The sequence below is a fragment of the Vombatus ursinus genome, unplaced genomic scaffold (genome assembly GCF_900497805.2).
Source record: "Vombatus ursinus unplaced genomic scaffold, bare-nosed wombat genome assembly UNPS02014806.1, whole genome shotgun sequence".
Classification (NCBI taxonomy): domain Eukaryota; kingdom Metazoa; phylum Chordata; class Mammalia; order Diprotodontia; family Vombatidae; genus Vombatus; species Vombatus ursinus.
In genome coordinates, this window is record NW_020954584.1 from 1,129,302 (window position 1) to 1,136,740 (window position 7,439).

The following is a 7,439-nucleotide window of genomic DNA, read 5'->3' on the forward strand; positions in this document are numbered from 1 at the left end:
AGAAGAAGAAGAAGAAGAAGAAGAAGAAGAAGAAGAAGAAGAAGAAGGAGGAGGAGGAGGAGGAGGAGGAGGAGGAAGATTAAACAGAGTGGTTGGGAATGGGATAACTGGTTACAATGGTGACCTATTTTTCCTCTCACTATGTCTTTCTCTGAGTCCTTTTCTTTCTCTCTTCATTTTCACTTTCTCCATATTGTACTTTAAAGTTCAGAACATGAAGCTTTTTTTTCTGAGCTGTGATATTTCAGTCATTGTGATGTTTCTAGCTCTTCATTTTAAAACGTGCACTAGGATTTTCTCTTTCTCCAAGGAAAATAAAATAAGTTAATAATTAGTTTTGTATTCTCTAGATTATGAGTCTAGGTGCTAATACTCACTTTGCTAGGAGAGAGATACCGAGAGTGACAGACTTATAGACAGAGTCAGAGACAGACAGAGTCAGAGAGATAAAGACAGAGACAGAGATAGAGAGGCAGAGGGACAGAGACAGAAAGATGGAGAGATGAGAGCATTTTCAAGGATTTGCATCTATTTTCAGAATCATGATTTAACTGCATAAAATAAAAATTCTGAATACTAGAAAGGAAATCAATTATATTGAATTTTAGTTATCAAAACAATTATTATTAATTTTTTTTTACAAATACCAGGTTAATAAAAACTGACTGAGAGAAGAGACTTAATCAAGTGTTAAGGTCTGCAAAGTTGGGTGTCATGAAATATATGAGGACATACACAAATTCATGCCGTCTATTAAGCTGAAGACAATCCCTTCAGACAAATTCATATGGTTACACCCAGAGTTTCCTTCTCCCTAACTCTATGTAGCTTAGGGGGCAAATTAATAGAGGTCTCTTGATGAGTTTTTTCCCTTTGTTTGTTTTCCTGTTGTAAATATCCTGCTTTCAGTAAATAGGGAATTATCAGGCTGACTATGACAAATCTTTTTTTTTTCCCCAGAATCCTCAAAAGGAACAGTTAAAGAAGTCCCTACCTTTGACAGTCAAAGAATCAGGAACTTTTTGCCTTCCAGTTCTCAAAGTTTTACAAGGACAAAGGAGGAACTTGTATTGAAGCATCTACTCATTCAATGGTTCCAATCCTCCATCATAAGCTCTGCTCTCTGCAAAAAATGACCAATATTGCTCTCTAAACTGTCTTGTTATCAAGGTTGGTGAGCCCAGAAGACTACATCTGAGCCTCCAGGGAAATGAGAGAATTCCTTTATAGGAGGGCTGATATCACAAATTCATCTGATATTGGTCAGGACATGAGCAAATTTCTCTGGTCAATTACTGTGAGTCTGCCCCAGGGCAAGACTATGGCTTATTTGGGAAATAAGAGAATGGAATCTTTTATTCACTTTTCCTTCCTTTCTTGAGAGTGAAAAATCATATAAATCATTGTTACATAGTTCAAAAGAAAATAAAGTGGGTCATGGTGGAAAGTTGCCAATGCCAGGATCTTATCACCATAGTACTCAAAGTACTTTTGAAAGGTCTTCTGGATCTTTGGACCATTTATTTCTCAGCTTTTATTGTAACTATTTCAATATAATTGGTCTCCCTTTAATTCTATATGTCCTTATTTATGTGTTATTCTGAGATGTCATCAACAGGTTTTACCAGATTGTCAATGAAATGGAAAAACATTAAGAATGACTGTTCTAGACCCTGGTTAACCCCCTCAAACATATGGAGGTAATGACTGGAACACCACCTCTCCTAGCATAAATGTGAAAAATTTCCCACTATCCTCTTCAGTGCCATTTTCCTTGTCATTGCCCTGTGGCTACAACCATAATATTCTTTGTGACAGCCCAAGGATGACAGAATGTTAGAGTAGGATGAGATCTTAGAGATCATATAACCTAGCTTCTTCCTTTAACAGAAAGAAAACCCTGGTCCCCACAAATTTAGTGCATCATCTAAAAATATGATTTTGAAAGGATACAATCATTCAGGAGTAAACTAGAAGTTATACCTTGCAAACTATTAAAGCTCATCAATTAATTATAAGTAAATCTTCCCTATCTTTGTAAGACCTGACAGCATGTGGTTTATTGACAAGGATTGTGAATATCTAGGGTTATACAGAATCCTCTACTTAACACAGTGAGTTATTAGAGCTAAACTTCTGGTCTCTTAATGCTTTCCTCTAATAAAGAGCTCACAGAAAACCCTGCTATCAGTATTTTAACTTTGAAGGCAATAGGTATGTATTTCAATATATGGGGAAATTAAATTTTCATTTAGCATTTAAATTTTTCAAGCTGCTGACATAATCTAAATGTTAGAAGAAAAAAATACCAGCTAATATAACTAGTTCAGTCTCAGGTTTGATTTCCTGAAAAACTTCTCTTTCTTTATTGCTCAAAATCCACATGGTGAGGAAAGACACCTCCACTAGCTGGGTCTTCAGTGTAATCTTGATGTGACATGGTTATGAAAGGCAGAAAGTCATTTGCTATTGATGGGTACAATGAGAAACTATACAAGGTGGAAATTTTAGAGATGCAGAGTGGTTGTGGGTCTTACATAGAATAAGTACTCAATAAAAGTTACTTCACAGATGCCTTCATATTGTGGCAGTTTATTAGGAGGGAAACTAAGAATAAAAAGAACTTTTAACAAATGGATCAATCTTGATATAATATTAATGGTTTTTAAAAATGAATTATAGTTTCAATTAAAAAAAAATTTCCCTGCTATAGTTCACGTTGAAAAAAAATCTTGTAAAGAACATGAGCTGTAATAAGAAATACATTCTAACAATGGCAATGCCAAAAATACATATTTCAATTTGCACTTGTTTCATCAATTCACTGTCTAAAGACATTTTTTTTAGTCATCAGTCTTCTGGAATCTTGTTGGCATTGAATTGAGAAGAGATTTAAGTCTAATAAAGTTCTTTGTCATTACAGTAATGTTTTTATTATTATTATTACATAAAATGTTTCCTTTGTGCTGATCTCCTCACTCTACATCAGGTCATAGAATTCTCCGATACTACCCTCTTTATCATTTCTTACATCACAATACTATTCTATTCCACCATATTTTTTAGTCATTCCCCATTTGTGGGCACTCATTTAGAACTGAATAATTTGCCTTCACAAAAAAGCTATTATAAATATTTCTGTATGATATACAAAAACCTATCTTTTTCTTTGAATAAATTGAGAAATGGACCTAACAGTAATGTTGTTGTGTCAAAAAAGGGTAGGGATGTTTTATGAACTTTGGAGGTGTAATTCCTTATTGGTTTCTGGAATTGCTAGATTTACTCACTACTCCACTAAAAGGTCAATTGATATACCTGTTTTCACCCAGCCTCTCAAGTATTTTTCATTTTTTTTAATATCATCAATTTGTTGGTTTTGCAGTGCCTAAAAGGATTTTTAAAATTTACATATCTCTTATTTTTGGTCTTTGTACCTTTTTTAATATTACTACTTTTTTGTATTTTATTTATCTTTAAATTTTATTTATTTATTTTTAATTTTCAAAATTCATTTCCATAAGATTTAGAGTTCCATATCTTTCCCCATCTCTCCCCTACCCCCACACCAAGACAGTGTACAATCTGATATAGGCTGTACATATACATTCATATTGAACCTATTTTCACATTAGTTATGTTGTAAAGAAGAATTAGAACCAATGTGAGAAACCACAAGAGAAAAAAAAAAGAAAAGAAAAAAAAAAAAACAAGAGATCAAATATTTTGCTTTGATCTGCCATCAGACCCCATAGTTCTTTTTCTGGATGTGGATAGCATTTCCATCATGAGTCCTTTGGAGTTGAATATGACTATTTTTTAGATTGAATTTCTTTCATGGAAACAATTTGTTAAAATTCTTTTGTATACTTGTCAATTGGGTCATGTCTCTTAATTCATATACATTGGACTCATTTCACTATATATATGTTTTTTATGATATTTATCAAAAACTTACTGAAAATATCTTTTTATAACTTGAACAGGATGTTTTCAGAGGAAGAAATTCAATCTAAAAGTAGCCATATTTAAAAAAAAGGCACAAGCCACCAATAGTAAGAGATACGTAAATTTACAAACAAAATTAAAAAAATAAACCTCTTTGCCTCCACTGCAAAACCAATAAATAGGCAAAGCTCATAAAGAAAAATAAATTTTTTAAATTGGAGAGTCTGGAAATATAAAAAGGTCAATAATCTTAAAGGGAAAAATAGAAAAAAATACATGATGTGAAAGGAAATGTGATGGAATGTACTTTAAAGGAGAAAAGTCAAAAGTGATGGTGGCAGACAGTCTGAAAGTGTAAGACATCTCCAAAGGCCTCATGATGGAAAATCCTATCCACATCCAAATAAAGAACTATTGAGTTTGAATGCAGATCAAAGCATACAATTTGCTATTTTTTATTCTTCTATTGTGTTTTGTTTCCTCTTTTTGGTTGTTCTTCCTATTGGTTCTAATTCTTACTTACAATATGACTAATATGAAATTATGTTTAATAGGAATGTATGTGGATATTCTACATAGATTGTATGCCATGTCATGGAGGGAAGTAGGGGGAGAGGGGGAGAAACCTTTAAAACTCAAAAGTTTATGGAAGTGATTGTTGATAAATCAAAATAAATTAAAAAAGTTTAAAAAAGCCTTCAAGTGTTAACATAAAGGAGTATGTCAATTCTTCTTCAAGGTCTTGTGTTTTAAGAGGTATGAGAAAAGGAATGTTCATCTTTGGATAAAGTACCAATATGTTTTGTATCCTTCACTGAGAATAAAAAATGGAAGAAATATGAGAAAAATACATCAGAAATAAAATAGAGGTTGGTAACAGAAGAAAAATACTCCCATGGGCATAGTGGAAGAGAAGCCTCAGGAGGAACAGGACAGAGGAAGGCCTAGTATGAGTTCAATAAGAGGAGGGTGGTTATATGACTATCAGCAGATCTATAATTAAAGCTCATCTACCTTTCTGGGGCCTGACAGAGCATGTGGTATATTTACATCAGCTGTGAGAAACCAAGACTAAGCAGAATCATGGACATACTACAATGAATTAAGAGAGGCAAAATTCAGTTTTCTTAATCACACCTCTCTAATAAGCTGCTCTTAGGAAAGTATTTTTATTGGTATTTGCACTTTTAGTTCACTAATTCTGGTTTTTTTAATTATTCTATAGGAAAATTGAATTTTAAATGTGTTCTCTAAAATCTTCACAGCTGCTGACCTTGGTTAACGTGGATCAGAAAATGCAACACCTGATTTGAATAGTTAATCAGGTTTGATTTCCTGCAAAATTTCACTCTCTTCATTACTCAGTGTCTAGAGGATATGGAAAAAACACCTCAACTTGTTTTAGAGGCATGTGGGACTTCAATATAATTCTAAGGTAACAAAGCTATGAAAAGGGAAAAAATGTGACTACCACTGATAAGGACAGTAAGAAATTGTATAAGGTAGTGTTTGAAAGATTTAAGAATATTTTGGGTCTGGAATATACTAGAAACTTAATAAAAAATTAGTTGATTTATGCCTTCATTCTGTAGCACTTTCATATGAGTGAAGCAAACTTTTACAGATACATCAATGTAAGCATGACATTAGTGTTTAAAAATTAATTATATTTGTTTCATTTAACAAAAATCCATCTTATCTCCTTCCCTCCACCATTGGAAAAACATTGAAACAAATACACATGGTCAAACAAAACAAATTCCTGCATTGATCATATAAAAAATGATTTACTGATTCTGCACACTGAGTTCATCACATTTTTGCCCAAATGTTGTTAGTACGTTTTATCTTTACTCCACTGGAATGAAGGTTGGTCATTGTACTGATCAGAGAATTGATTTTAAGTCACCTTGTCATTATAATGTTGTTTTTTGTTACAATGTTATTTTTATTGTATAAATCATCCTGTTGGCTCTGATCATCTCACTCTATATCAGTTCATAGTAGTCTTCACAGATTTCTTTGAAATTGTCCTCTTCATTTCCTATACACAATATAATTCCATCCCAATTATATACTACGACTTTTTTTATTCATCCCTCAATTGTTGGATACAAATCCTTTTAATTTACAGTTCGTTGCTACCATAAAAGAGCTGTCATATACTATGTATACACACACACACACACACACACATTTTTGTGTGTGTCCTTTCCCCGTTGTATTTGATCAATTTAGGGTATAAATTGAGAAATAATCTTTGTAGGTCAAAGACTAGACATATTTTAATAACTTTGGAGGCACAGTTCCAAACTGATATCCAGCATGACTGGACCAGTACAGATTTCTACCAAAATAGAATTGATGTAACTTTCCTTCCCCTGTATTTCCTGCATTTGTTATTTTCTATCTTTTGTCAAATTTTGTCACTCTGCAGGGAGTGAGGTGGAGCCTCAGAGTTGTTTTAATTTGTGTCCTTAAATATTGTTGATTTCGGCCACTTTTTTTCTTATCTATAATAATAGTTTGGATAGTTCCCTCAGAAAACTGCCACTAATTGTTTTTATTATACATTAATTGGGGAATAATCCTCATTCACATGAATTTAAGTAAGTTCCTTATGTATCTATATAACTACTATTAGAACTACAACTACTGATGATGATGATATTTATAGAATACCTAGTATATTTGTTTAAAATGTTTTACAGCTACTATCTCATTTGATTTGCACAATAATCCTGGGAGATAAGAACTATTATTATCCCCCTTTTCAGTTAAGGGAACTGAGGAAAACAGAGATTAAGCTAGGAAGTATCTGAGGCAAAATTTAAACTCAAGTCTTTCTGACTCTAGGCTCCAAGCTCTATCCACTGCATCACCTAGTTGCTAAATTTGTACAGTTGTCAGGGGGCAAGTATTATAAATAGTTCCTTGGTTTCCTGCTTCTCTTCTAATTTTGCCTCCTGGACTTGTTTTCTTTGTGTGAAACTTTAAAAAAAAATGTAATGTAAATTGTTCGTTTTTCCCTCTGTGATATTCTTTATCTTTTTTTTTTGGCTACAAACGCTTCTCACGTAAAGATCTCAAATGTTTCCTCCTTGTTTCCAATTTCTTGAGGTTGTCACCCTTTTCATCAAAGTCCTGAATCCATCAGAAGCTTATCTTGCAGGTCTATATCTAATTTCTGCCAGACAGTTTTCCAGTTTTCCCAGCAGGTTTCCTCAGATATTTAATTTTTGGCACAACAGCGTGGATCTTTGGGTTTTCAAAGACTGGGCTCATTTTCTTCTTTAATTTATCTATTCTTTTAATCAACTTCTCTCTTGAGTATCTAATTACTTTTATGAGATGATTACTACTTTGGAGTATAAATGGAAATTCTGTGCCTCCTTATCCTTTTTCCTTAAGATTCCTAACCTTTTCCACCAGATGAATTTCATTTATTGTTTCCATAGAAAAAATAAATTAATTAAGTAATATTTTTTATT